Raw genomic sequence first — 9426 nt, 5'->3', positions numbered from 1 at the left:
TTGAATAGCACTGCACTTTGAATATGTGCTCACAATTATCCATTCATTTGTATCCCTTGGGCAGATTATAAAGCTGTGGTTATGTCTGGCCTCATCTCCAGAATTCTGTGTAATATCTATCTCTATATATTAGTTATCCAGAATTTAGAATTCCTTTTATGAAAACAGGGGAAATAGAATCACAGGTGTCTGGTGAGCAAAGACTTGTAGCCTAGGCTCTTGAGAACATACTTGATTAGTCTGCCCTTCCAGCCCTACTGAGTGAACATAGGAAGCCAAGGCACCCTCCATCTGGATGCCTAGCTTCTGGTGTTCTGGGGCCACGATAGCAAGTTTCCCAAGGTTAAGAAAATCCCAGCATTTAGAATGCAGAGTGTGGTTTCCATGGCTGGAGTAGTTCAGGACCCATCCTGAGTTCATGTGTTACTAAAAGCCTATGTTCATGGAGTTCCCTCTTCCTGGGGCCAGGACCCAGGCAAGATCTGCTCTATGAAAAATTGAAGATGAAAGAGAAGAAAGTTATGTCATTTCTGCATGACTTAGAGATGGAGTACATTGAGGCCTGCTAGAACAACCTGCAGCTCAAGAAGGAGATAAATTTCTATTGGTAAGTTCTTGTCAGGGAGACCACCACTTGTGACATGGCCATTTCTACCTTCCTTTGTTTCTGGACTGGAGAGTCTGCAGGTCTGATTCTATCCCTTCTGGTTTTTAGCCATCACTGTGCCTTGGATGTTTTAGACTCAGTTTTCCTAAGTCTCTAAGACACCCCTCCCAGTGTTGTCCAGGCATCCTCAGGAGCCTCTAGATAGGAAAGTGATTCAGACCATGAGATGGTTATTATCCAGTATTGGGCCTCTGGGACTCAGGCAGGATCTTACAAAGCTGAGTGAGATGTAATACAATGATAGAATGCCCCCTTTGGTTCTACCAACCTACCCTGATTGTACTTGCACCCTATTAATTGGTATTGCCCTAATGCATGGGCTGTCATGGGTAGATGGAGATCCCTCTTTCTTTTGGAGAAACATGGACCCGTTTTAGTGTTTGGACTGCAGCAAAATTTTCTCCTTCCTTGAAATGGCTGTTTGTACAGTTGTCATGGATATATTGAGATGGATGTTATTAGGTCTTCATGGGAACCAGGATGCAGGTCGGGTTATTTTTTCAGGGCCTGAGGATCTAAAATCCCGGGTGTCTTGGCAGAGAACAGAATACTTTGGTGGTATCCCAGCTGGAAAGAGGTGGTGTGTGCAAATCAGGATAATAGTAAGAAGGTTAGTGACATAGAAAGATATTCTACAGAAAGGTGTTGAGGGAAACAATTACTGTTGTGGATTTCATGGCAGCAGAGCTTTTTTTTTAATAGATATTTCCTTTATTTACATTTTTAATGTTATCCCCTTTCATGGTCTCCCCTCTGAAAAGTCCCTATCCCACCCGGCGCCCCACCCGTTGCCCCCCACCCCGTTCACCAACTCACCCACTTCCACTTCCCTGTCCTGTTATTCCACTACACTGGGGAATCAAGCCTTCACAGGACCAAGAGCCTCTCCTCCCACTGATGTCCAACAATGTTATCCTCTACCTCATGTGTGGCTGGAGTCATCATTCCCTCCAAGTGTACTCTTTTTTTCATGGTTTAGTTCCTGGGAAATCTGGGGGTACTGTTCATATTGTTGTTCCTCCTATGGGGTTGCAAACCACTTCAGCTTCTTTGATCCTCTCTCTAACTCCTCCATTGGGGACTTTGTGCACAGTCAAATGGATGGGGGCAAGCATCCACCTCTGTATTTGTCAGGCACTGGTAGAACCTCTCAGAAGACTGCTATATCAGACTCCCATCATCAAGCACTTGTTGGCATCCACAATAGTGTTTAGGTTTGGTAACTATATGGGATGGATGACCAGGTACAGCAGTCTCTGGATGACCTGTCCTTCAGTCTCTACTCCAAATTTTGTCTCTGTATCTCCTCCCATGGGTTTGTGATCACCCTTCTAAGAAGGACTAAAGTATCCACACTTCGATCTTCCTTCTTCTTAAACTTCATGTGGTCTGTGAATTGTGTCTTGGATATTCTGAGCTTCAGGACCAATATCTACTGGTCAGTGAGTGCATACGGTGTGTGTTCTTTGTGATTGGGTTACCTCACTCAGCATGATATTTTCTAGTTCCATCTGTTTGCCTAAGAATTTCATAAATTCATTGATTTTAATAGCTGAAGAGTACTCCATTGTGTAAATGTACCACATTTTCTATATGCATTCCTTTGTTGAGGGACATCTGGGTTCTTTCCAGCTTCTGGCTATTATAAATAAGGCTGCTATGAACATAGTAGAGCATGTGTCCTTATTACATGTTGGAACATATTCTAGGTGTATACACAGGAGTGGTATTGCTGAATCCTCTGGTAGTACTATGTCTAATTTTCTAAAGAACTGCCACACTGACTTCCAGAGTGGTTGTACCAGCTTGCAATTCCACCAGCAATGGAGGTGTGTTCCTCTTTCTCCACATCCTCACCAGCATCTGCTCTCATCTGTGTTTTTGATCTTAGCCAATCTGATTGGTATGAGATGGAATCTCAGACTTGTTTTGATTTGCATTTCCCTGATGACTAAGGATGTTGAACCATTTTTTAGGTGCTTCTCAGCCATCCAGTATTCCTCAATTGAGAATTCTTTGTTTAGCTCTTTACCCCATAGGGTTATTTGGTTCTCTGGAGTCTAAGTTGTTGAGTTCTTTGAATATATTGAATATTAGCCCTGTATCAGATGTGGGATTTGTAAAGATCTTTTCCCAATGTGTTGGCTGACTTTTTGCATTAATGACAGTGTCCTTTGCCTTATAGAAGCTTTGCAATTTTACGAGGTCCCATTTGTCAATTCTTGATCTCACAGCCCAAGCCATTGGTGTTCTGGTCAGGAATTTTTCCCTGTGCCTTTATGTTTGAGGATCTTCCCCACTTTCTCCTCTATAAGTTTCAGTGTATCTGATTTCATGTTGAGGTCCTTGATTCACTTCGACTTGAGGTTTGTACAAGAAGATAAGAATGGATTGATTCTCATTCCGCTACATGCTGACCTCCAGTTGAGCCAGCACCATTTGTTGCAAATGCTATCTTTTTTCCAATGGATGGTTTCAGCTCCTTTGTCAAAGACCAAGTGACCTTAGGTGTGGGGGTCTTCAATACTATTCCATTGATCTACCTGTCTGTCACTGTACCAGTACCATGCAGTTTTTATCACAATTGCTCTGTAGTACTGCTTGAGGTCCTGGATGGTTTTTCCACCAGAAGTTCTTTTATTGTTGAGAGTAGATTTTGCTATCCTAGGTTTTTTTGTTATTCCAGAAGAATTTGCAAATTGTCCTTTCCAGCTCTTTGAAGAATTAATTTGGAATTTTGATTGCAATTGCATTGAATATGTAGATTGCTTTCGGCAAGAAGTCCATTTTTACTATATCAATCCTGCCAATCCATGACCATGGGAGAGCTTTCCATCTTCTGAGATCTTCTTCCATATTTTTCTTCAGAGATTATAAGTTCTCATCATACAGATCTTTCACTTGTTTAGTTAGAGTCACACCAAGGTATTTTATATTATTTGTGATTATTGTGAAGGGTGTTGTTTCCCTAATTTCTTTTTGAGCCTGTTTATCCTTTGTGTAGAGAAAGGTCACTGATTTGTTTGAGCTAATTTTAAATCCAGACAAATTGCTGAAATTGTCTATCTGGTTTAGGAGTTCTCTGGTGAAACTTTTGGTGTCACTAAAATATACTTTGGTATCATCTGCAAATAGTGATATTTTGACTTCTTTCTATGGAATCTTCTGCCCCTGAGATTCACTCTTCTATCTCTTGTATTGTGTTGGTGATGCTTACATCTTTGGCTTCTTATTTTTGCTTAGGATTTCTATCTCCAGGGTTATCCCCCTTTGTGATTTGTTTATTGTTTCTATTTCCATTTTTAGATCCTAGATGGTTTTGTTCAATTCCTTTACCTGTTTGGTTGTCTTTTCCTTTAATTCTTTAAGTAATTTTTGTGTTTCCTCTTTAAGGGCTTCTACCTATTCACCTGGGTTCTCCTGTATTTCTTTAAGGGAGTTATTGATGTCCTTCTTAAAATCCTCTACCAGCATCATGAGATATGATTTTAAATCTGAATCTTACTTTTCACATTTGTTGGGGTATCCAGGACTTGCTGTGGTGGGAGTACTTGGTTCTAATGGTACCAAATAGTCTTGCTTTCTGTTGATAAAATTCTAGCATTTGCCTTTTGCCATCTGGTAATCTCTGGCATTAGATGTTCTTGCTGTCTCTGGCTGGAGCTTGTTCCTCCTGTCTGTCTGTAAACCTGTGTCAGCACTCCCTGGAGGCAAGCTCTCCCCTGGCAAGACCAGTGCACAGAGAGCTGCAGAACAGCCCCACCTCCTGGGTGCACCTCCACAGGACCCTGTCCCAACTCCTCTGCTGCTTCTAGAGCCTATGACCTCCTGAGCACATGCACCTTAGAGAGTCACTGGAGAGAATAAATTGATGTTGAACATTTCTTTAAGTGCTTCTCAGTCATTTGATATTCCTCAGTTGAGAATTCTTTGTTTAGGTCTGTAACCCCATTATTAATAGGTTTATTTGGTTCTCTGGAGTCAACCTTCTTCAGTTCTTTTTATAAATTGCATATTAGCCCTCTATCATATGTAGGGTTGATAAAGATCTTTTTGTAAATCTGTTGGTTTGGTTGGGTTCATTGTTGTTGTTGTTGTTTTTGTTTTTTCATTTTGTCCTATTGACAGTGTCCTTTGCCTTACAGAATCTTTGAAATTTTATGAACTCCCATTTGTTAATTCTTGATCTTAGAGCATAAGCTATTAATGTTCTGTTCAGGAAAATTTCACCTGTGCCCATGTGTGGCTCTTCCTCAATTTCATTTTTAACAGTTTCAGTGTATCTGGTTTTATATGGACGTCCTTGATCCTAGTGGACTTGAGCTTTGTCTAAGGAGATAACAGTGGGTCAATGTATGATACTATCCTTAAGTGACCCAAAAATTTCCACCAGAGAACTCCTGAAGCTGATAAACAACTTCAGTAATATGGCTGGATATAAAATTAACTCAAACAAATCAGTAGCCTTCCTCTAGTCAAAGGATAAACAGGCTGAGAAAGAAAGTAGAGAGACCACACCCTTCACAATAGTTACAAATAATATAAAATACCTTGGTGTGACTCTAAACAAGCAACTGAAAGATCTGTATGATAAGAACTTCAAGTCTCTGAATAAAAAATTGAAGAAGATCTCAGAAGATGGAAAGATTTCCCATACTCATGGATTGGCAAGATTGTATAATAAAAATGGATAGCTTGTCGAAAGCAATCTAAAGATTCAATGCAATCCACATCAGAATTCCAATTCAATTCTTCATAGACTCAGAAAGAGCAATTTAGCACTCTTAACTCTCTACACATACCCCATTTTCTGCTGCAGCCCTAACCTCACCACTGTGCCCTGTTTTGATTTAAGCTCTCCTACCTTTTTGGCGAAAGGATTGCACATTGAAGCTGTTGGGGGAGGGCGGAAGAAAGTGGACTTGGAGGAATTGGGGATCCCAGGAACACAAGCCCCAGCACCACTTCCTGAAACTTCAGGAACCCTGGAAAGGAAAAAGAATAAGAGGACAGGAGGAAGAGAGAGAGGGTAGAATGGAAGATTCTCACTTCAATTCTAACCCATACTTTTGTAGTTTTATCCCCACAGCCTCAGGGCAGATTGAAAACACTGTGTTCATCACAAGATGAAGGATCAGCTATTGCCACAGAAGGGCTGTGGACTGGCACCACCTCACTATCCCACTTTTTGTAACAGTTCCTGCCTCACTGTCCCTGTCTTCTAGCATCAGCATGGACACAGAGTCCAAGTCAGAACAGCTGACCACACACAGTCCACCATCTGTTATACCGAATATCACAGTGGTTCCTGTACCATCTACTGGATTCACGCCTGACCGTCCAGGTTTGGTAATCACATCCCCGTCAGACTCTCTTGTGACCATGGCCTCAGCAGCTCAGACTTTCCATATTTTGGCTCCCATGATTTTCTTAGCTCTTCCCCTGTCTCCCAAGTCCTACAGGTGGCCCCTGACCTCTCCAAGAAGGCAGCATCAACCCTGACTAAGGAAGGAGGTGGAGGTGGTGGTAGAGGTGGCACTGTGGCTCCTCCTAAGCCTCCTCAGGGCTGCAAGAAGAGGTGAATGCTGGAATCAGGGCTTCCTGAGATCAAGGGCCCTTACATCCTTGCCCCTGGGGATGACGATGACCATCAGAAAGATGGCATGACCTACAGGAGCAAAGGGAAATGTGGCACAGGAAATGGACAGAGCCTTGGGCACATGGATTCAATTCTCATCCCACCACGAACTTGTTGTGTGACCCTGGATGCAGATCCACTCCCAGTCACACACTGAGACCAAGCCCCACAAGTGCCCACACTGCTCCAAGACCTATGCCAACTCTCCTCCCTGGCCCTTATCCACTAATCCTTATCCACTCAGGGGTGAAGCCCTATAGTTGTAACTTTTGTGAGAAATCCTTCTGCCAGCTCTCACATCTGCATTAGCACACCTGAATCCATACTGGTGAGTGACAGACCATACAAATGTGCACACCCGGGCTGTGAGAAGGCTTTCACATAACTCTCCAAACTGCAGTCTCACAGACAGAAGCACAACAAAGATAAACCCTTCAAATGCCACCCACAACTGTCAGCGAGCATATACAGATGCAGTTCATGAATCTACACACACAGTGAAACATGCCAGGGTTTATACTGGCACCGTCTGTCTTCGGGCATATTCATCAGAAACATACCTTATGAAACATGTGCAAACACAACCCTCCTGATCTTCAACAACAAATGCAAGAGGCAGCGGCAGCAACAGCATTGGCCCAGGCCCAAGCTCAAGTCTAGGCCCAGACCCAAGCTTTGCAGGTATCACAGCAGCCCTAGCAGCAGCAGAGAAAGGAGCAGCAGGTGCAGCCACCTCCACAACCATCACACTTCCAGTCCCTTGGGGCAGCTCTCCATGGAGGGAGTGGTGGGGACAGAAACCTAAACCCTCCATCCCAGTGTTCCTTTGACATGACCCCCTCTAAGCCTGCAGAGCATCATACACACATCTGCCTCACTGTCACCACCAGCACCATCCAGGTGGAGCACCTGGCCAGCTCTTAGAGATACGTACTGCCATCCATGGAAAAATAGGAGAAGCCTGGTCCCTCCTTTGTCAACTCTTCTTGATAGAAAATTTCTCTTCTTCCTTGACAAGTCCTGTCTCCAGGTCCTTGGGTGTCAGGCATGGCTTTTCTTTGCAGGATAACCATCCTTAATCTCAGCTGCTCCTGATTGGCCAAGGAATCATGAGCTGATAGTGTTATGCACCAGCCTCCATCCAGGCAGAGCTTTTAAAACTGGGGCTTGGTACTTGGAAGAAGGATCTTCTGTGACCTCATATCTTGTCCAGTATTTGAGGGTGTGTACCTTTCTCCCTCTTCATCCTCAAAGTTGGGGCTGATCGAAGACTAGCAGCTGACCCTCCCAGATAACAGAGCAGGAAGCTCTAAATGTTACCAGCCTTCTGTTCTATGCTTATCTGTAAATGAACAGATTTTGCACGTGGCCTGACCCCTGTGAGACCTTTTCTTCCCCTTCCATGGTCTCACTTCATATTGGGAGGTGACTATACCTTTTTATTTGTAAGGGGACAATAGCTGACTCATGGTCTCCAAGGTGCCAGAGATTCCCAGGTGACCAAGGGTGGCTTAAGAGTGTGAGTTATGATTTTTCCTTACAGCTGCCTTCCTTCTCTGCCAACCAAGGGCCTATATACTCAGTCTTACTCTCCAGTCCAGTGAGCTCTGGGAGTTATGTTAGCTGTTTTCATTGAAATACCATCTGGGCTTTTGCAGAGAAGGGAGAATTCCAGGCAAACAGAGGGCTGAACTTTGCCTCCCTAGGTACCAGGGTCAGATGCCGGACATGGCCTGCTCATCACCTCCATCTTTGATGAAACCATTTCTGTGTTTATAAATGCATTATATCTGAGAATTTTCATATTGATGTTTTATTTTGTCTTATTTTTTTTCTCCACATAGTCCTCTGGCCATGGCCTTTTAATTTTCTTTTGCCTTTTAATTTTTCTACTCATGGAAGATATCAGAAAATATTAAAATAATCAGGAAGTATATTGTTGTTATATAGCAATTTAAAAATGAAAAGCTTATGTACAAACTAAGGAGTGTTTTTAGACCATTGTATAGATATAAATTCAAATTTAGGGATGAAAAAGAAAAAAGAAAAGAAAGAGCAATTTGCAAATTCTTCTGGAATAACAATAACAAAAAATCCACGATAGCAAAAACTATTCTCAACAATATAAGAACTACTGGTGGAATCACCATCCCTGATCTCAAGCTTTACTAGAGAGAAATCATAATAAAAACTGGATGGTACTGGTACAGTGAAAGGCAGGTAGATCAATGGAATAGAATTGAAGACCCAGAAATGAACCTATATATCTATGGTCACTGATCTTTGACAAAGGAGCTAAAACCACCCAGCATTTTCAGCAAATGCTGCTGGTTTAACTGGCAGACAGCATGTAGAAGAATGCAAATCGACCCAATCTTTTTTTTTTTTTTTTTAAGTTTGATGGATTCCTTCTACTATCTTCTCTAGAACTGGCTTAATGGTTTTTAATTTCCTTGGCCTTATTGTTCACGACGGAGTTTTCCTTTCTCTTTTGTGACAGACTGTGCTTTGGTGATAGCTGTGCTATGTCTGTATTGAAAAGTATTAAATTTAAGAACTTGAAACATCATTTCATGCTTTCGTGTATTTTAAAGTTTCTTTTGAAAAATGAATTTCTTTTCTTGTAGACTAGCCCATGTATGTGATTTTCTGTTACTCCCTTCATGTTTCTAATATACTACTTTGGTTTGTATGTTAATATGTTTTATAATAGAAGTGGAGAGATTCATTTCTCTTCTTGTCTTCTTGATATTCTGAGTCCTGAATTTGTATTGGCATTTTTTCCCTAACCTTGAGAAATTTTCTCTTATGATTTAAATAAAATTTTTTATGCCTCCAGAATTACATTCTTTTCCTTCTTAAGATCACACTTTTTAAGTCTGGTATGTTCATAGTATTTCAAGTGTCTGGAGAGTCTTACTTATATCTTGGCATTGTTTTATCATTTTCTTTTTTTTATATAATTTATTTTTTTTATTAGGTATTTTCCTCGTTTACATTTTCAATGCTATCCCAAAAGTCCCCCATACCCACCCTCCCAATCCCCTAGCCACCCACTCCCCCTTTTTGGCCCTGGGGTTCCCCTGTACTGGGGCAAATAAAGTTTGCAAGTCCAATGGGC

General features: G+C 41.9%; 1 pseudogene; it reads left to right on the top strand.

Annotated features, from left to right (window-relative positions):
- Positions 1-5701: 5701 nt before the first annotated feature.
- Positions 5702-7229, top strand: LOC110289186 (annotated as a pseudogene).
- Positions 7230-9426: the final 2197 nt, after the last annotated feature.

The sequence above is a fragment of the Mus caroli genome, unplaced genomic scaffold, assembly GCF_900094665.2.
Source record: "Mus caroli unplaced genomic scaffold, CAROLI_EIJ_v1.1 scaffold_17820_1, whole genome shotgun sequence".
Classification (NCBI taxonomy): domain Eukaryota; kingdom Metazoa; phylum Chordata; class Mammalia; order Rodentia; family Muridae; genus Mus; species Mus caroli.
Note: the sequence above shows the minus strand (reverse complement) of the source record. Positions and strands in the feature narration are given on the sequence as shown.